Raw genomic sequence first — 21877 nt, forward strand, 5'->3', positions numbered from 1 at the left:
AGGACCTTGCCGCCATGGTGCGGAAGAACCTTCAGATCGTCTAGTGTAGGCAGAAGCAGTGGTACTACCATACCATTCACAACAGCACCCTGGAAGTAGGGCTGAAGGTTCTTGCCCTAAAACCTACCAAGATGGATAAGCAGCAGGCTGCTTGGCAGGGACCTTATCAAGTAGTAGAACAGCTTTGTGATACAACCTACCTGGTATCCAAATGTTCAGATAAACCTTATATGTGAACATGCTGAAGGTGTAGAGAGGCCAGAGGAGGTAGCCAACATATGTGCTCTGGCCATGGAGGACTCAGACAGTCTCCCCATGCCGGAGTTGCCCGGACATAAGAGTAGATGGGCGGATAGGAGCTGTGCAACAGGAGCAAGTCAGACAGGTACTGGAGAGCCTATAGGACATGTTCTACATGGACTCTGGGTACACCACGGTAGCAGTGCACCCGGTGGAGACCCCGGGACAGACGTCCTTATGGCAGTCAGTGTACTGGGTTCCTGAGTCAGTTAGGGAAGACATGCGCAGCAAGATTAGAGAGATGCTTGATATGGGATTTATCAAGCCATCCAACAGTCCCTGGGCATCCCCAGTAGTGCTTGTGCCCAAGTGGGATGGGACGACCCGCTTATGCGTAGACTACAGTAGGCTTAATGACCGGACTATGACAAACGTCTATCCTATGCTCCGGGTGGATGAGTTATTAGACCGCATCATCCGGGGTAACTTTCTGACGATGTTAGATCTCTGAAAGGGTTACTGGCACCTCTACAGCTACAGGTTCCAGGGTAAATAATGACCTTTTGGCGCAGATACCAAGTCAGAGTATCCAGAGTCCGTCACAACTACTATGGTGAAGCATATCTACTTTACAACACTACTATGGTGAAGCACATCTACTTTTCAATACTACTATGGTGAAGCGCATCTACTTTACAACACTGCTATGGTGAAGCGCATCTACTTTACAACACTGCTATGGTGAAGCGCATCTACTTTACAACACTGCTATGGTGAAAGCGTATCTACTTTACAACACTGTTATGGCAAAGCGCATCTACTTTACAACACTACTATGGTGAAGCGCATCTACTTTACAATACTGCTACGGGAAAGCACATATACTTTACAACACTACTATGGTGAAGGGCATCTCTGAATTCACACTGAACATTGAAGTGAATTAGTTCCAGCAGCAGAAGACCACACCAGATTCCACTTCTTTCAGCTAAGAACAGGAAACTGAACCTACAGTAGACACGGCTCACCAAAAGAAGACATAATTGTGTGGGGAATATTTATTTGGCATAAATTTGGCCCCTTAATACCAATTGAGCATTGTTTAACTGTGCAACTCTTTATGGCCACAGTCAGTCTACCTATCTTTTATTGGCTACTTCCAACAGGACATGTCACAGGTTTAGCAATGGCCTCCACAGTCTCCAGATTTTAAGCCAATTGAGCACCCCTTGGATATGGTAGATTTACAATATGAATATGCAGCTGACAAATCTACAGCTGCTGCATGATGCTATTTTATTAACATGTACCAGGATCAGGACTTGAGGACTTCTTGCTGCTTCAATGAAGACTTCTCCCGGCTTCGTTGAGGATGAATGTTGGATCTTCAAAACTGTAAGTGGATCTTCAGGGGTTAGTGTTAGGCTTTTTTAAGGGTTTATTGGGTGTGTTTTATTTTTAGGTTAGGGCTTTGGGCCGCAATAGAGCTAAATGCCTTTTTAAGGGCAATGCCCATCCAAATGCCCTTTTCAGGGCAATGGGGAGCTTAGGTTTTTTTAGTTAGGGTTTTATTTGGGGGGTTGGTTGTGTGGGTGGTGGGGTTTACTGTTGGGGGGTTGTTTGTATTTTTGTTTCAGGTAAAAGAGCTGATTTCTTTGGGGCAATGTGCCGCAAAAGGCCCTTTTAAGTAGTAGTTTAGTTTAGGCTAGGGATTTTTTTATTTTGGGAGGGCTTTTTTTATTTTGATAGGGCTATTAGATTAGGTGTAATTAGTTTAAATATCTTGTAATTTGTTTTTTATTTTCTGTAATTTAGTGGGGGGTTTTTGTAATTTAGGTAATTGTATTTAATTTATTTAATTGTATTTAATTTAGGTAATTTATTTAATTGTAGTGTAGAGTTAGGTGTTAGTGTAACTTAGGTTAGGTGTTATTTTACAGGTTTTTTTACAATTTGTATTTATTTTAGCTAGGTAGTTAGTAAATAGTTAATAACTATTTAGTAACTATTCTACCTAGTTAAAATAAATACAAACTTGCCTGTAAAATAAAAATAAACCCTAAGCTAGATACAATGTAACTATTAGTTATATTGTAGCTAGCTTAGGGTTTATTTTACAGGTAAGTATTTATTTTTAAATAGGAATTATTTAGTTATTAATAGTAAGTTTTATTTAGATTTATTTAAATTATATTTAAGTTAGGGGGTGTTAGGGTTAATAACAGCAGATTAGGGGTTAATAATATTTAACTAATGTTTGCGAGACGGGAATGCGGCGGTTTAGGGGTTAATATGTTTATTGTAGTGGCGGCGATGTCCGGAGCGGCAGATTAGGGGTTAATAATTTTATTTTAGTGTTTGTGATGCGGGAGGGCCTCGGTTTAGGGGTTAATAGGTAGTTTGTGGGTGTTAGTGTACTTTTTAGCACTTTAGTTATGAGTTTTATGCTACAGCTTTGTAGTGTAAAACTCATAACTACTGACTTTAGAATGCGGTACGAATCTTGACGGGGTAGGGTGTACCGCTCACTTTTTGGCACCCCAGGACAAGCTTGTAATACCTGCGCTATGGAAGTCCCATAGAAAAAAGACTTTACGAAGTTTACGTAAGTCGTGTTGCGGTAAGGCCAAAGAAGTGTGCGGTGCCCCTAAATCTGCAAGACTCGTAATACCAGCGGTAGTAAAAAAGCAGTGTTATGAGGCTTAACGCTGCTTTTTTACTAATAACGCAAGACTCGTAATCCAGCCGTTTATTTGGTACATAAGATTTAGACCTATTTGTAAACATCTAATTATGTTGTGAGGAATAAAATAAAACAAAGAGTGGTAGAACAAGAGGTCATCTGATGATGTTTGCCAGATCCATGGTAAGCAAATACTGCAAAAATCAGTCAATTTCATGGTTACTTAAAAAGTGAAAAAAGTAAATAAACTATTAAACAATGCAATAAGCATATGTGTGTATGATGAATCCACAAGGTCAAAGTGTATATAAGATAAACAATATAGGGCCAGATTACAAGTGGAGCGCTAAATATTGCATGCGAGCAAGCAATATTATTGCTCCACTTTGTAACACCAAAGTAAGATAATGTGCGCTGGTATTACAAGTAAATCGCAATGCGAACACTAGCTCACAAAAGTGCGCTTCCATAGTCTCCTATGGGAGCCTCATTCTGATGCCGCCACAGACTGCATTAGAACCACGAGCAGCGAAGGGGGTAAGTAGCGCAGCGATAGGCAGCAAACTTATGTACATATATATTTACATTGCAGTCTGTGGGAACACACAGTTCCCATAGACCGCAATGTAAAGGCACTTTTCTGTGCCTGTTTTTTTTTTTAAAAAAACCCACTCCCACCAACTTTAGACCCCAAAAACTGCCTAGTGCAGTTGTTTTTAATGAAAACATTTTTTTTTTTAATTAAAAACTATAATGCCCTCTATTTTGATGGCATTTGGGGCACTTTTAGAAAATTAACCAGAGATCTAATCTCTGGTTAATTTTCAGAGCACTATTTGCTACCGCGAGCTTGTGGTAGCAATAACGAGTCACTTGTAATAGCTGGTTAATTATTGCGCTCACGCAAATTTGCCTGTTTGTGGGAGCTCAAAAATTTAGCATTCCACTTGTAATCTAGCCCATAGTGAAGTACAGTTTATGTGAGAACAAACCAACACTGCCAAGGGGCTACTAGCATCATATGAATGAGCCTAACCAGCTCTGGAGATGACGCGCACCCAGTTTTATACTGCCAGGCACCCAGTTGTCAATTTCATGGCAGATAATAAGGTAAAGGTGAAAAAAGAAAATCCTTGTGCATACATCAGATTAAATGATAAATATGATAAACTCCAAGGGTGAAATATGGACTGAGGTTTTCCAGCAGATAAAGAAGCGCCAGACTGAATGTGACAAGTGGATCTTATCTATATCACTATCAGCCTAGTTGTTTATAGGTCCCTATCTATGTAGGACTTTTTCATGGAAAAGGTCAGTTTGCTTCCTGGGTATTTTCTGCACATATAATCTTTTCTTGTTGCCGACTGATTTACAAAAGATCAGAGAATATATGATAACGATTATCTTTATTGTTATGTACATTAAAGCCTCTATGAGACACTAATGAGCTTGTTAAATGATATATTCACTCATTAAGGACTGTAGATTGCAGTACCATATAATATGGTTGTAAAGGATAAAGTTACTGATGAATTCTCATGGAAGGGGAGAGGGGAATGAAAGAAGGAAGAAAGACAGCGAGGAGAGGGGGAAGAGAATGAGGAGAGCGAGAAAGAGAACAGTAGTGAGGAAATGATAAGAGAGACAACATTTTATTAGTATTATTTATTATTATTAGCGCTGCAGAATCTGTTGGCGAGCTACAAATAACTGATAATAATAATAATAAGCCTAATAATAATAAAAATTGTTATTTATTTGTAAAGGGATGCGAAACTCTGTAGTTACTTGAGTAGTGGTTCATAATGACATTGATTCATGGTAAAAAATAAATACAGATATATAGAACAGACTAAATAAAACAAATTCAAGAGACGGTGGACCCTGCTCCGAAGAGCTTACAATCTACAAAAATAGACAAAAAAAATAGATGAAACAGAAGAAAATAAAACAAAGATAGATGTGTGACTTGGTTCATTATCTTCACAACTGCTCTTTCACTTTTTATTTTCCAGTAATTTTTCCTTATTTATTCAGGATTGTCTTAAAAATGTGGAACTTACTTAACTGCATTAGCCTGGACACCTATGTAGCAGCTGCTCCTGGGCTCTGGCAGTGACAGGGTTATCACACCACAAGCCTTCTTATTGACTGAGAAAGGATTAGCGGCCTCTCTTGTATAATGGCGCTGGTAGGAGGGGGGGTTAAGACTTTCCAAATATCTAGAGTTGCCTTGGTGCAACAATTGTTTTTGGTATAAAGCAGGGATCCTGCCAATTGTGTGCTTGTTCCTTGGAGAAGGGGCCCCGTGTCTGGAGGAAGAGTGGAGGAAGGGCAGATATGTGTGAGAAAGGCATTATGCTAAATCTTCAGAGCCACAGCATTAGGAATTATTGTGTCTTTATGTTACATTTCAGATAATATTTCATAACTGATAAGTGCAAGGTGGGTAGAAATCACAGAGCAGCGGGTGTCTAAGGTGCAGCATGTTTTGGTTTACTTAGTCATTAAAGGAAGGGTGTAGCCCCATCATTTTTATTATTACTTCAAAATAGCTTTTTTATGACAATATTTTTGTGCATTAAAACATCTTCTAAAGTCCTTTTTGTCTGTTTTGTATCTTGCAGCGCAGACAAAAACTGGCAAAAAAGGGGCATAGCTTTACTGATAACATTTCCAGTACTGCACTGAATACCACAGTACAGATTCTGATTGGCTGGATAAAAACATACATTATGCTTACCTGAAAATTTTATTTTCTTCTGATGGAAAGAGTCCACAGCTTCATTCATTACTTTTGGGAAATAAGAACCTGGCCACCAGGAGGAGGCAAATACACCCCAGCCAAAGGCTTAAATACTCCTCCCACTTCCCTCATCCCCCAGTCATTCTGCAGAGGAACAAGGAACAGTTGAAGAAATATCAGGGTGAAAGGTGCCAGAAGAATAAAATAAGGACGCCCCACATAAAATTACGGGTGGGAGCTGTGGACTCTTTCCATCAGAAGAAAAGAAAATTATAAGGTAAGCATAATTTATGATTTTCTTCTTAAATGGAAAGAGTCCACAGCTGCATTCATTACATATGGGAAAACAATACCCAAGCTATAGAGGACACTGAATGCCAAAACGGGAGGGTACAATAGGCGGCCCATTCTGAGGGCACCAAGCCAGAAAAACACAAACCATCCCAAACCCTGCTTCTTCAGAGCCGGGCAGAAAATTAAGATTGAAAAAAGCCCTGAGGACACACACTCATAGACAGTCCAAAAGTTCAACCAGAGATCCCCAGCAGACTCACTGAACCAACACTACACCAAAAGGACCGTTGCCCCATAGGCAGTCCCACACCCAGTACTAGTACAAATGCCCAAATCCCCCAAAAAGAAAAGGATAAGGGAAGTCAACAGTATACCCATCGGAACCATCTCCTGTAGACAATAAGAGCCCAAGGATCGTACAGAAGCATAAAAACTGAGTAATGAAGATACGGTAGGAACCAAGTAAAAAATGCCTGAGTCCAGAAACTCACTGTCCTTGGTACAATTCCGAGACATCCGCAAGGAAAAATGTCAACAAGTCAAATAACAAATTGCCCACCCTCCTAGACAGAGGGCACCCACCAGGCAAACTAAGACGCCGGACTAACCAAAAGTCCACTGGCCCAAAGACCTGCAAATGAACAACCGATCTCAGATCGTACCCCCAGCCAGACCAGCCCAAGCAATGGCAGATCTGAGCCGGGAAACAAGGTAACCGAGGACCGACCCACGAAAGCAAAAAAGAGTAGACACAGCTACTCCATCTAGACACTCGAGAAGGCACGAGATACAAAGAAAACTCGTGAGCCAACCAACTAAAGTCTCAACGTCGGCCAAGAGCCCAGTTAGGAAAGAACAACAGAAGTTGACCATTGTCCGAACTACACCTCAGAAGAGAGGAGAGAAAGACATAGGGAACCCCCAGAAACGAGAGCATCGAGAGACAACTGCCCAAGGAACAGGAATGTCAAGGAAGAAACCGGGAGAAAACAAGGTCACTCCACTGTATCACAGAAGAGTCCCTCAGTGAAAACCCTATTGAGTCAGCGCGCCTATCAGGCGCGGAAATAAAAACCTTGCCCTTACAACCATCCCTCGTGAAGCCAGAACTGCCACCGACAAGGGACAAAAGGTGGCTGACCCCAGGGAACCACAGCTACCCGGCTCCTAGAAAAGCTGGCCCAAAGAAAAAGCCACAACAAGGATGAAGGCCGAGGAACCCGGAACGCTGAACTCCCAGGTCCGACCTAGGATCTTACATCCGGTAACATTCCAAAAGAAGGAGCCGAGAACAACTCCTCGACAACCGGAGGATCAGGATAAGTCCCCAGTGTCGTAAAAAGGTTAAACTAAACCATCATGCAGGAACAGGAATACCTGGTCCGAGAGACCGATAGACCTCCCAAGTAACATCTGGACGAAGCCAGATAACAAAAGCAAGAGCTCTGCAAGTCCCAATCCAAAGGGAAGAGACCCCCACACAGAAGACCAATGCTCTAAAAGTAGCAAGGACTCTCAAGGACGTATAAAGACGCTCGATAATTAGTCAAGCAAGCGACATGAACATGAATGTGCTTGACCAGCACGGCTAATCCCCTACCAGGGATCAAGCGCCACTTTGTAAAACTACCCGAAGGAGGGAAGGCTGAACACACCTCACTGTGGATCGAAGCTGTAACCCATCAGGTTACCACGATGCAGAGCACCTTCAGAGGATAGTATTCTGATCTAGCTTTCCAGCTAGTCACAAACCCCAGAAACAAGGGTGTACAGTGAGAGCAAGCTACCCACAGAACACTGCAGGACTCTATACCCCTCAGGATAAACAACAGGGCAGAAATACGTGGTTGCGGGTGCGGCTTAAAGGGCAATCCATAAACCACATGAGAAAGGTCATTAGGACCTATAGATCACCAGACTACACTGTCAGATGTCCTTAAGAGCAACAAAATAACTCCCGAAGGGATACCAGATCCCTGAAGGTGACCCGTCCCCAAGGAGAAACAGAGATAGTCCAGAAGGTTACAAAACCAGAGACCCCCAATGAAACAAGTCTAAAAAAGACAAATTCCAAAGCCTCCAAAAGGCTAAAGCCCACCCTGACGGGCAGACAAAAAGACGCTAGGGCCTCTATCCTTCGCACCACCAATGGAGAGAGACGCAGCCTTTTCACTGACCGGTCCCCCGAGAGATAGTTATAAAAAATCAAAACACTCCCAAGAACTTCTCGGACCCGAGAGTCCTGGTAAATGCTTAACTAGAAGCAAAATAACACAAACATTATTGTGAGAAATCGGCGCCCCTACCAGACCAGCTAGGCCGGTATTCGGAAAAGTCGCGTGACAGCAGAACTGAATCCAAGCAAGGCCAGCCCGCAACAGGGTTACCACTGCCAAGCAGGCTATTCTACTCTCAGAGAGAGGCAGAAAATATTTAACACATAAACATGGAACTAACGTGTTCCTAACAACTTCAATAGAAGCAAAACCACGAGCATCGATCCCAGAAAAAAAAGTTCCCACAGGAACTATTATAGGGAAAACCAAAAACAGAAAACCTGGGAAGGATCTCGATAACAAGATGTAGAGGATATTATACCATCCCCCCACAAGGTTGTGTCATTCGAAGAAAAAGCTACCGAGTCCCATAACCCATAAGGGTAGGGTCCCCCAGTACCCGAAAATGTGTCTGAGGAAGACACTAAGGCGAGCCTGTCTGTAACGAAAAACACAGCACTTTGGAAAGGTTACTTCCTCAGGGAGCTGCATATGTCCTCCCAGGCCCGAGAGACCCGGGATAATTGGGCACGAGCACAATCGCAAACAAACATGCAGTCGAGCCAGCATCAAAAGGATGTAGAAACGAAAACACGCTACCACCTCCTGGGGGAACAGACTCCCATCCGAGGAGGGAAAGACATAACTTGGGTTACCCGCATGTGTAGTATTAGAAGGGAACGGTAGGGAACTCTCCTCCTGGAGGACAGGGCCCCCCGAGGCAGAAGGCTCAGCAGTCTCTTGAATCCCCGAGCTCGAGGAACAAGGAGCTCAAGAAAGGCCTGAGGAACATAACTGATGGACCTGTGTCCAAGGGTCCGATTCACACTCATCACAGGACGAGGAGTCTGCCCCAGAAAGTTGACCAGATTCAACATCAGTATCCTCCATAGTTGGATACTTAAAGTGGACTATAAAACCAAAATAAAAATGGCACCATACACCCCCAATGACTGGGGAACTCACCACCTCCTGATAACCAGACCGCAGCAGACTATTACTCAGACGCCACACAGACAGGAATGCGGAAATGGGAGACATGGACGTAAAACGCCCGGTCACCAGGTGAACCGCACAGTCCAAAATAAAAAGCGTGCCCAACCGTAAGGTCGCGTCACTTTGAAAGCCTATTTGTTCCAAGCCAAGAGCCAGAAAAAACACTACACATAAGCAGGTTAAATCACATAATAAAAACATGATTAAAAAAAACCCTGTTCAATAATACCCCTAAGGAGATATTAACCCTTGATTCCAAGATACTAAAGGAGTCCCATTGAGACCCTGATTTTTACCTTACAAATGCGTTACAGTGCAATAAGAGAAGGTAAATGAAACAATCTTACCGGAATCCACGCCGTGGAACAGGAACACGGCCCTTCAAGTGTGACGAATAGTAGCATCACCTCCGCCATGGACTTGAGAGAGGACAGCAGGTAGCGAAGTGAAGTTCGACAACGCCAAGTGCTGAAAGGGAGCTGTGAATACGAGTCGGGATGGTGACGCAGGGGAAGCTCCCACTGCATCTCCGGACTCTCACTTTCGCCCAAGCCTTCACACGAGAGACTGAAAGGACTACTTAAAATTCCCGTTTCTTGTCAAAGAGTAGCACCCTCCATAAGAAACATTAATATAGAAAAAATAAAATAATAAAAAGAAAAATCTTCTGACACTTCTCTGCCAACCTCCTGGGACGAAAGGCAAAGAATGACTGGGGGATGAGGGAAGTGTGAGGAGTATTTAAGCCTTTGGCTGGGGAGTCTTTGCCTCCTCCTGGTGGCCAGGTTCTTATTTCCCAAAAGTAATGAATGCAGCTGTGGACTCTTTACATTTAGGAAGAAAATGGGCAATATAATTAGCCAAAAAAGCAGGAACGAAGCCCAGCACTCGAGTATATAAAAAATGTCAAGCTTTATTGGTATACATTAAAAATATATATATAGAAAATACAAAGAGAGTGTGTACCCTCCAGCAGAACTGACTAACGCGTTTCGGCTGGGAAAGCCGTACTCATAGTCATTAAAACAAGTTAATACACACCGGCTTAAATATCCAGTGCTCAAATTTCATTGGAGGATATGTTGATCAATATTTAAAGGGACAGGGCTAGTATATACAGTTTCATCTTACAGATTCTAACATTCAGTATAAACAATTCATTAGCCCTATTCACAAGATGTACAATGCATATGCAAATTTCTGTGAAAATTAATAAATATACCACATATACTATTAATTAAATAGTGATAACAATCAAATTGATCAAATACAAAAAATTATGGTAATAATAACAAATAATAATATTTCTATATAAACACATAAGCTTAGAACATGGAGCTAACCTCAAATCTTCATAACTGATGGTTTTTAGAGAAATATTAGAACTAAATTCTAGCTTCATATTTATTTGTTATATCACTATTCTCTATCTAAAAAACAAAACCTAAGTTGTGTAGCATTTCTAAGATATTCCTATAGCCTATACACACATAAGCTTAGAACATGGGGCTGACCTTATATCTTCATAACTGATGATTTTTTTAAAGATATAGAAATACGTTCTAACTTTGTATCTACTTGTTATATCCCCATTTTCTACCTAAGAAACATAACCTGTGCTAAGTAGCATGCCTAATATATTTAGCTCATACATACTATATCTCTAAATGGATAGTGAATACTAGGCGGACTAGATCATAACAATTCAAAAACTATGCATAATATCCTACAGGCTTAACCACAATCCCAAATCTTAGGACCAATGGTTTATAAAGTCGTACTCAGAATTCAGGCCCCTAGGTCTCTTGGTTTGGAGCCTGAAAATCCAGTACATTTCTTGTCTTGACAAGATTTTAAATCGATCCCCTCCCCTTTTCTGGGGTAAGATTTTCTCAATTATCAACCATTTAAGTGAATGGTAATCTTTATCATGGTATTGTACGATGTGTGTTACTAATGTGGTGCTACTCTTGCCCACCCGGATTGTGGACAGATGTTCCCGTATCCTTGAACGGACATCCCTGGTGGTTAACCCTACGTACTGTAAATTACAAGAGGAGCACCAGAGCAAGTAAACACAATACGTAGACTTACAATTTACGCAGGAGGAGATTTCAAAAGATTCCCCTGTGACTACTGATGCAATAGAGGAGCCAACCTGGACATACTCACACGCTGTGCATTGTGAATATCCACATTTGTAGGTCCCTTTGTGTCTTAGCCAGGAGGATGACTGTGCTATCACGGGGCTAGGCTTTTTAAGCATAGAAGGGGAGATCAAATTCCCTATTGTTTTGTTCCTTCTATAGGAAAATCTACAACCCTTCTTAGCCACCTCCGAAAGAGCATCGTCAGCTACCAACAAACGATAATGGTTATGAATCACACTGCAAATTTGTTCATACTGGGCAGAATAATCTGTAACAAATGTCAAGGTGTTATCTGTTTTCCTTTTTGATGTACAATTTTCCCTTAAAAGATTTTCTCTAGGCATGCTTTCCACTTCAACCCTAGCTCTTTTTATCACTTTCCTACTATACCCTTGTTGGAATAGCCGGTTTTCTAAGTCATCTGCATGTGACTTGAAGGTATTGAGTACAGTTTCTTTTAACCCGTACAAATTGGCCCTTCACCACTGAATAAGGCATATGTCTAGGGTGACAGCTTCTTGCATGTAAGAGGCTGTTCCCTGAAATGGGTTTCCTATACACCTGTGAGGTGACTTTTCCTGATGGCCAACCTTTCAGCTCCAAATCAAGATAGTTTACCATCTTGCATTGTACTCAAATGTGAAGCGCAAGTTCACTTCATTATGCCACAGATAATCCACAAATTTGCCTGCCATTGCGCTATCTCCATTCCAGATGAACAGAAGGTCATCTATGAAACGGAGGTACAACTTAATTTCCAGCCTGAAGGGGTTCCCACCCGCATAGACATGGGACCGCTCCCACCAACCCATGAATAGGTTGGCGTAGGTGGGTGCAAATTTGGCACCCATATCGGTCCCACGTCTCTGCAGGTAGAATTCCCCCTCAAACTGGAAATAATTGTGGGACAAAAGAAAATGCAAAGCTTCCTTCACAAAGGCCACAAAGGTCTCACTGTGAGTGGTCTCATTCTTCAAAAAATACATAACCGCCTCAATACCACACTCATGCGGTATGGAAGAATATAGAGAGACCACATCCACAGTGAGCCATCCAAAACCTTGTTCCCAATGCACTTTCTCCACTAGATTCAACACCTGTGTAGAATCTCTCACATAGCTCGGCAATGATTTTACCAAGGGTTGGAGGATTCCATCTATCCATACGGAGAGGTGTTCCAACATGGACCCTATCACATTGACTATAGGTATCCCTTGGACATTTACCAATGATTTATGCACCCTTGGTAGGTGGTGGAACAGAGGGATGACTGGGTGTTCCACATACAAATATTGTGAAGTTTTTTCATCAATTAGTCCCTCCTCCACCGCTCTATCCAAAAGGTGCACAAGTTCATATTGAAATTTATTGGTTGGGTCCTGTGGCAAACACTCATAGTTTTCTTCATCCTGAAGTTGTCTCAGGGCTTCCTTAATGTAATCCTCTCTGTCTAAAAGGACCACTGAACCCCCCTTATCCACTTTTTTAATCACCACTTTGGTGTTCTCTTCCAGAGACTTGAGAGCTAATCGCTCATTTGCAGACATATTCTTTGGTGTGTCTACCTGAGACAAAGAGAGTTGTCTCAGATCAGACTCCACTCTTCGATAAAATGTTTCTATTATGCTGCCCCTACTCTGGATGGGATAGAAAGTGGATGGATTTCTATATCTTCTGACTCCAGTTCGGTCAGTATTGTCTAGCATTACTGAACTCTCTCTTTCTAACTCACCCAGAGTAATTAGATCACATGTCTCAAGAAAGTCTAGTTCTTGGGAACTTCCTATCTGATTACTTATTTCTCTAGTCATTGTTGCTTGTTCATGGTCTGCACCCAAAAAATGTTTCCGTAGGGTGATATTGCGAACAAATTTGTTCAAATCCAACATTGTTTTAAAAAGATTGAAATTTACAGTTGGCACAAAACCAAGACCAAGCGACAGCACTCTCTCTTCATAAGATGTCAATTTGTGGCTTGAAAGATTTAGGACGGAATATATTTGGGCGGAGCTCTTGTTTGTCGAGAGGCTTATTCACATATTAATCTAAGGACTTTCACTAAAAGTGTATTCCGGAATGGTTGGCTTTACTTTTGTGGTTTTTGCACACGAATAGTCTGGATGGGACTCTCTTTTTTGTTTTTCAATATAATTAGCCTCACATAAAAAAAAACCTCACCCTTATATGCAGATCAATTTTTGAAAAGATAATAAAAATAAGAATTATTTACAGGAAATATTTACACATTGCAGAATTGATGTGGATCAGGCAGAACCTCTTAGAACTTCAAGCCCAGTAACAACATCATCGCCCATGCCCTAAATGGTTCAGGAGATATCTCCAGCTGTTTTCAAAAATAATTGTATTTCTTTAAAGGAGCAGTAAATATAGTATATTTGCAAAATCAACAAATGCACAATAAAAAAGACAATGCAATAGCACATGGGGGCCGATTTATCAACTGTCTGTCCGACATGATCCGCTCAGCGGATCATGTCCGACAGACATTGCTGAATGCCGATAGCATACGCTGTCGGCATTTAAAATAGCACAAGCAGTTCTGGTGAACTGCTTGTGCAATGCCACCCCCTGCAGATTCATGGCCAATCAGCCGCTAGCATGAGGGGTGTCAATCAACCCAATCGTATAGGATCGGGCGGATTGATGTCCGCAGCCTCAGAGCAGGCAGACAAGTTAAGGAACAGTGGTCTTAAGACCGCTGCTTCTTAACTGCTGTTTACAGCGAGCCTTAATTTTGACTTGAATGTTCCTTTAATAGCTGGCTTAGAAGGTTGCAATTTACATTTGATTTAAGGTGTAAGCTTGTGTAAAGCTCCTAACAACTCCCAGTATGGGAGTTCTGCTATCCCTCGTAGGAAACACCTAAAAACAACCCTGAAATGTCTCTGGAGCATCCAGCCATGCTCTTACCACCTCAACATTGCCCATGGCACATCAAACCCTCTGACAGCCAAAAAGAAACTAATCCACACAAAAATCAATAATGTATGAGGTACCTCACACAACTCCTATGCCCAAGAGTTGAAGTACTGTAAGTCAAAACAGATTATGGGGCCTATTTAGCAAAGCGTCAACTATGTTGCATTCGCGGGCCTCAATACACTCGCCAAACATTGCAAAACATTGCGGCCACGGGTCTTAAATTTGATCTCCTTATTTATCAAAAAAGCCGTCAAAAACACGCTCGTCATGTACGGTGCGAAGAGCATCGGACTGGTGTTAACTAACATTCATCAATATCGCGGCTATTCTGGTTTTTCCCAACTTTATTTATGTAATTTCATTACTGTCCACGAATATAGCAATTAGTGACATATTTGGTGCAAAGAGGAGAGTGAATTATTCTAATTCTTTTTAACATTGTACATACATATTTTAGTGTGTATAAACACACACACATATATATATATATATATATATATATATATATATATATATATATATATATATATATATGTGTGTGTTATGTCAGAAATCTTTTGCAAACATATTTACATGTCCCTAAGTTTATTGATATCACAATATGTAAATATTGTAAATGTATTATTAGCCTGAGCAGGAATAATTGTGAATATAACATGTAATCAGAGTATCATATGTACAGGTAGCCCTCCGTTTACGCTGGCTATTTAAAGCAGTGCACTAATTAAAATAGCCAGTAGGTGGAGCTGTCCGCTTGTGTTACAGCAAAGTTATGCAACTTAGAAGACTGAAATTGATCTGTGTACACAGAACAGACCTTAGCTATCGAGCAACAAGATCTAGCAGCCACTTCCCTTTTATCTTCCTGTCCAGCTGCTTGAGGTGAGGGTGCCTAACTGCCTATTAATCACTGCAGATTGAAATGCATAGAATAGGTGCAGACCCAATATTATCTAACATGCTAAAAATGCAGAGTACTGTTTGCAGAAAAATGCAAGTAAAAAAAAAAAACGTTTTTGTTCATTAAACTTAGTTTGATGATGATACAGTCTGTTGTGTGATTATTTAATTAGGTTTATAATGCTGTTTAGCATTTAAAGTCTTCATTTCAAAGCTTTAAAAATAATGTTTTAGGTGTTACTTATGACAATTTTGAGAGGGGCCTGGAATCTAACTCCCTCACTTCCCATTGACTTACATTATAAACTGGGTTTCAATTTACAATGGATTCAATTTACAACCATTCCTTTTGGGACCTAACCGAGACGTAAACTGAAGGATACCTGTATTTATTTGTTATCAATTGATATTTTAAAGGGATAGGAAAGTAAAAATTTAAGTTGCACTAGTGTGAGCTTGCTGTTAATTGGTGCCTGCACACATTTGTCTCTTGTGAGTGGCTAAATAGATGTGTTCAGCTAGCTACCAGTAGTGCAGTGCTGTTCCTTCAGCAAAGGATAACAAGATAATGAAGAAAATTTGATAATAGAAGGAAATTGGAAAGCTGTTTAAAATTGTATGTTCTATCCAAATCATGAAAGAATATTTTGGGGTTTCCTGTCCCGTTAAGAGCTGGGCCAGCTTTCTCTCTGCACCTGTCTAACCTCTCCTGATTGCAATCTATTTTTAAAAACCACCCCTACACAGGTGTTATAAGATGGGCTGGCATATAAGATGACATTTCTTACTGAAAAAGAAATTCAAGAGAAGGAAGAAATACACTGAAAATAGCATGCCAGTAAAGAGGTGATTTGAATTTCTGCTGTATCTGAATCATAACAGTTTAATGTTAGGTGGGCTATCCCTTTGAGCTATCAGCTTAAGATTCTATTGAATCAAACATCAAATCAAATTTTAAAATCATTGTCTAAAATATTACACTGTGTATCTTAATGTCAGCATCAATGTTAATCTTATCTTTAATACTAATTTCACATGTACATACTTTCAAAGTATAATGCACAATTTAACAAATGGCACTTACAAGTTCTGATGAGTGATCAATGACACAAGTATCGAGCAATTTGATTAGTTAGTGATAGTTTATAATGTGTATTTGAATCAGATTGGCTGATGTCATAAATCATGTGATTATGCATGTTCCAATCAAAAGTGGTGAAAAAATTCACTAGTGTGTGGGTTATTTAGGAATTTGCGTCATAATTGGTGCGAAAAGTGTTGAGTCAAATATGGCGCGAAGTGGACTTGTAGAACATGCCGCATATAGATTTTTCCAACAAATAAAAAGGAAGTTAGCTATATTATGTTGTGTATTTACTTCATTTTTATCTCTATATCTATTAGTGCAACAAGTTTGGGGCAAAACTTTGCACCAAATATGTAGAAATAATATTGTCCCCTTGCTTTGTAATGAGAGACAAAGTTGTAGCATAATCCATAAGTAGTTATCTATTTTTCATTTTTAATCCCTATATCTATTAGTGCACCAAATATGGAGCAATAATATTGTTTGATTTAGAAAGGGTATACAAATTTAATAAAGTTTCTAATTTACTTTTATTATGTAATATACTTCATTCTCTTGCAGCATCGAACATAAGCTTTCTGTGTTTTCAGACTTCCATTGACTACTAAGGCATCTGCGACATGAAGGGTGGCGGATTGAAAACTAGGTATGCTGAGCCGGAAAAGACGCGAGCGTAAATGTAGAATTTTTGATAACTTTGCGAGAGCTTCAAATAGTGTTGATTAGGAGGGCGAATGAACACGATTTTGCTCGAATTCCATGGGTTTTCAACTCGCATCGATCTGCGTCAGATTGAGATCATGGAATCATATGTTATGTCATAAATTTCAACATTTGCCGATGTTGACGCTTTGATAACTACTACTAGGCTTTCATCTCCTAACCACCACCCCATACCTGTATGGGGGTTTATTAGGTGATTATTGATAGTTACCATTTAGTAGACCTTAAAGGGACAACATATTATTTCCGTTAAAGGACCAGTAAACACTGTAAATTTGCATAATCAACAAATGCAAGATAACAAGGCAATACAATAGCATTTACTCTAAATTTCAAATGAGTAGTAGATTTTTATCTAACAATTATGTATATTTCCACTCCCCCTGTATCATGTGATAGCAATCAGCCAATTACAAATGCATACACCTATAGTCTGTGAATTCCTGCACATGCTCAGTAGGAGCTGGTGACTCAAAAAGTGTAAATATAAAAGACTGTGCACATTTTTTTTAATGGAAGTAAATTGGAAAGTTGTTTAAAATTACATGCTGTATCTGAATAATGAAAATTTAATTTGACCTGAGTGTCCCTTTAATGTGTTTCCAATAACATTTTTACTAACTGCAGAGTACTTTATCACATTGTGTACATATACCTGCTACTTTATCTCACCAATACTTGGAGAGAACAATGGAAAATTAACATTTTATTACCTTATCTCTTCTATACCCCACCATGAGTGTAATTTCTTCTATTGGCTGGGTTAACACAGCTTGGCATTGAGGCCAAAAACTTTCAGGATGGGTGGGGATACCACAGGCTAAATAAAATATTTTAATTGCCAATATAAGGGTAATGGAAATACTTGTAAACAATTTAATACACTCCAGCAGGTAAAGTAGATAATTGGGCACAAATTAAAGGGGAGACATTTTTTGAGTAAACTGTCCCTTTAATCTCCTAACCACCCCCCATACCTTTATGGGGGTTGATTGGGTGATTAGGTTAGGGCAGCTTAGGAGTTAATAGTGCATTTATCTACAATTGTTATATTATTATGCATTCTTATGTATGATGCATATTCTTTTAACTATTGTATATAAATTAATATGTATTTATTTTTCTTGATGTGTTTTATTGTAAACATAAATATATATATTTTTAAATTTATATTTTTGTTACAAAAGGCATTAGTATTACAATTGTATTATTATATAGCAGGCATGCAGTTATGTAATACTAGGATTATAATGCAACTGTCTTTTATAACAAAAATATCTATTTTAAAAATATATTTTTATTTAAAATAATGAACGCATCAAGAAAGAATTTCTACATTTTAATTTATATATCCAATACTTAAACTAATATGCATTATACATAACTATGTATTTTATTTCAAACACTGTAGATATAATGTAGTCAGGCCTTGCATTGATATTCAATATTTAAACAATGTATATTGCATAATGGTTTAAGTATTGCATATAATTAAAATGTATTTATGTTAACTTGTTGTGTTTATTAGTGATAACAAAGATATATATGTTAATATATATTTATGTTATAGTAATCAGTAGCATTAAATTATATTTTTACATCACAGGCATGCAGTTATGTAGTACGATAATTTTAACTATACTGTCTTTAATATCAAATAATAAACACAACAAGCAACATTACATTTTAATTTATATGTAAATATTTAAACAATATGGGGTGTATATATTAATGTGCGAGCGGACATGATACGATATAGCGTATCATGTCCGCTGCACATCGATAAATGCCGACAGCATACGCTGTCGGCATTTATCATTGCTCCAGCAGTTCTTGTGAACTGCTAATGCAATGCCACTCCCTGCAGATTCGGGCCGCTAGCAGGGGGTGTCAATCAACCCAATCGTATTCGATCGGGTTGATTTCTGTCTGCCGTCTCAGAGCAGGCGGACAAGTTATGGAACAGCGGTCTTTAGACCGCTGCTTCATAACTTCTGTTTCTGGCGAGCCTAAACAAGGGGCATCAAGCTCCATACAGAGCTTGATAAATTGGCCCCTATGCATTCTACAAAACAATGCATAATTTAAAATATTGAATATTTATGTGTAGGGCCTTAGCTTCTACAGTTAGTTTTAGGTTATGAACATTTAGGGGTCAATATTTAAATTGGGGCATCATGCTCATTGTGTAGAGGGGCCACTGGCCAAGTGGTTATCTCTCATGGGGGCCACATGAACAGAGTGAGTGCTCTGGAACTCTATATAATAGAAACTGGAAATAACATTTAACCTGTAGTAGTGCATGGTAACAGTTGTTATAGTACACAATAGACATACACAGTGTATATTTATCTTCTGAGAGCCAAGTGTAGTGATCATTCTGGAACTGAATAAAAAGTGACATTTATCCAACAGTGCCTAATGGGAGTCTACACTGGACAATGTATGCTTTACATTTATCTTGTGAGTGCATGTATAGAACATCAACTTGTTAAACCTTTTAGAACCCTAAAAAAAATGGACGGGTCCAAAATAATAATTTAACTAATAAACAAGGGAGGGCCAGATTAAATTATCTTGAGGGCCGCATATGGCCCCAAGGCCGGTACCTTGAGACCAGTTGATATGTCTAGTCATGTACAATGTATATTGTTTAAAGTATTGTATATATCTATAGAGTAAAAGGTATTTAATCATGCTTTCTATTGTTTTAAACATAAACATATATTTTCAAAGATTTATTTATGTTTGAAATAATAGCAAGCATCCATTGAATAACTTTTAAGATATCTACAATACTTTAAATAATCTACATTGTACATGACAATGGATATTTTGTCAAGAAGATGTGGCACTCAGCACCGGGAACTGAAGTGTCCCCCATTCCTCCCAGAAGGTAGCACCCCAAAACAAGTGGAATCCCTAGGTGCCTTATCAGATTGCCAAAACATATTATAAGGGCAACTTGATCCACTGCATCCTGCTCGAGCTGCACTGGTGCTTAATTCGGGTCACTGAGTTCCAGGGGTCCAGCAAGGTTTTGCCACCGGGCATTTTAGCATATCTCTGTGACACATTATTTAAACATTGATTATAATTTTAGCAACATAGCTTCATAGTTATAATGTGGAGATTTACTATTTTATATAGTTTATTATAGTGAGGTATTTTTTATGACAGTAGGCAGTATGTGTAAGTTAGCTGGGGTGTTCAAGGGGAGTGAAGGTTAATCATTACGTCAGTGTAGGTGGTATTAGGGACTTAGCTGGGCGTGACGTAGGTGTAGGCGTCAGTGGGAGTTAGCTGGGCGGTGCAGGGGAAGTGTAAGTTAGCTCTGATGTAGGTGTAGGTGGGAGGTAGCGAGGCGGAGCAGGGGGAGTGTAGGTTAGGTGTGACGTAGTTGTCGGCATTCCAGGGCAGTTAGCGGGGCGTACTAGTAGGAGTAGCCTGCCCTTTGATTCAGACACATATACCTTTAAGCTCTTACCTCTCAAACACCTTTCTTTCATGTAAGTGGCAAGCGTCCATGAGCTAGTGACGTATGGGATATACATTCCTACCAGGAGGGGGCAAAATTTCCCAAACCTCAAAATGCCTATAAATACACCTCCCACCACTCACATACCTTAGTTGAACAAACTTTGCCTCCTATGGAGGTGGGGAAGTAAGTTGTGCTTGATTTCTTCTATGATAGGCGCTTCTAAGCATTTTGAAGCCCAATTCCTCTCAGAGTACAGTGTTTGTCAGAGGGATGTGAAGGGAGTATTGCCTGTTGATTTAGTGGTTTCACCCATGGGAAATCTTTCAAAGGCTCTCTGTAATCAGTTGCAGGGATTCATCCCCTGCCTCCCTTTTCAGATCAACGTTATACTCCTATACCATTACCTCTGCTGATAGTTTTCAGTACTGGTTTGGCTGTCTGCTATATGTGGATTGGTGTCTTCTGGTAAGTTTGTATCATTTTTTAAGACACTCTCAGCTATGTTTGGCACTTTATATTATATTGTAAAGTTTTAAATATATGTGTTTGCTTATATTTGCCATGAGTCAGGTCTATGTATATTTCCCTTTTTTTGCAGTCTATCAGTTTCAGTATGGAGTTTAGGTTTAGGAATATTATTTAATTTTATTCTTACCTGGGGCTTCAGTTTTTTCAATTTAGATAAAGAAGTGATAGTGATATAAGAGTCACAGTGCTTCTATAGGAGGCGCTAACAGGCGTGGGGTATATATAGTATAATGTGGTTCTCTATATATATAAAATTTATGTGGTTAAAATAACAATGAATACACTGGTGTAATGATAAAAAATTGGGCAGATGATGCACAATTGACAAATATGAGTAAAACAATAAAACAATATAACCATAAAATAAGAGAAAATTGAAAGTATATATAAGAACCAGCCAAACAAAGCTGGAGGAAAAGTCCAAAGGGAGTCTTCAACTTCCCAACACTGGATAGGCAGCTCTCTGTGGTCACCCAAGGTGATGATGTGCTTCTGTAAGGATGAGATAAGAACAAACACAGAGGCGCCACATGTGTAGGTCAATAAAACCAAGAAAATCCAATTAGCGACAGAATAAGTGTACTCACAAACAGGGCAGCACTCTCTTGTGCCGGCAGAGGCAGGCTGGTATTTACAGCAAACCAGCTGGCTGTGTGGCAGGTCTGTACCGGGTGTGGTCAGCGCTGAAGTTTGCTGGTTGTATTGCCTCTATCCGGTGTTCCCAGAGTGTTGTTTCTCCTCAGCTGGAGTTGTACTGGAGCAAAGAAGGGAGGGAGGGAGGCTCAGCTGCCCTAAGGTTACTGATATGGAGATTACCACAACAACACCAG

Source organism: Bombina bombina, chromosome 2 (assembly GCF_027579735.1).
Source record: "Bombina bombina isolate aBomBom1 chromosome 2, aBomBom1.pri, whole genome shotgun sequence".
NCBI classification, from domain to species: Eukaryota; Metazoa; Chordata; class Amphibia; order Anura; family Bombinatoridae; genus Bombina; species Bombina bombina.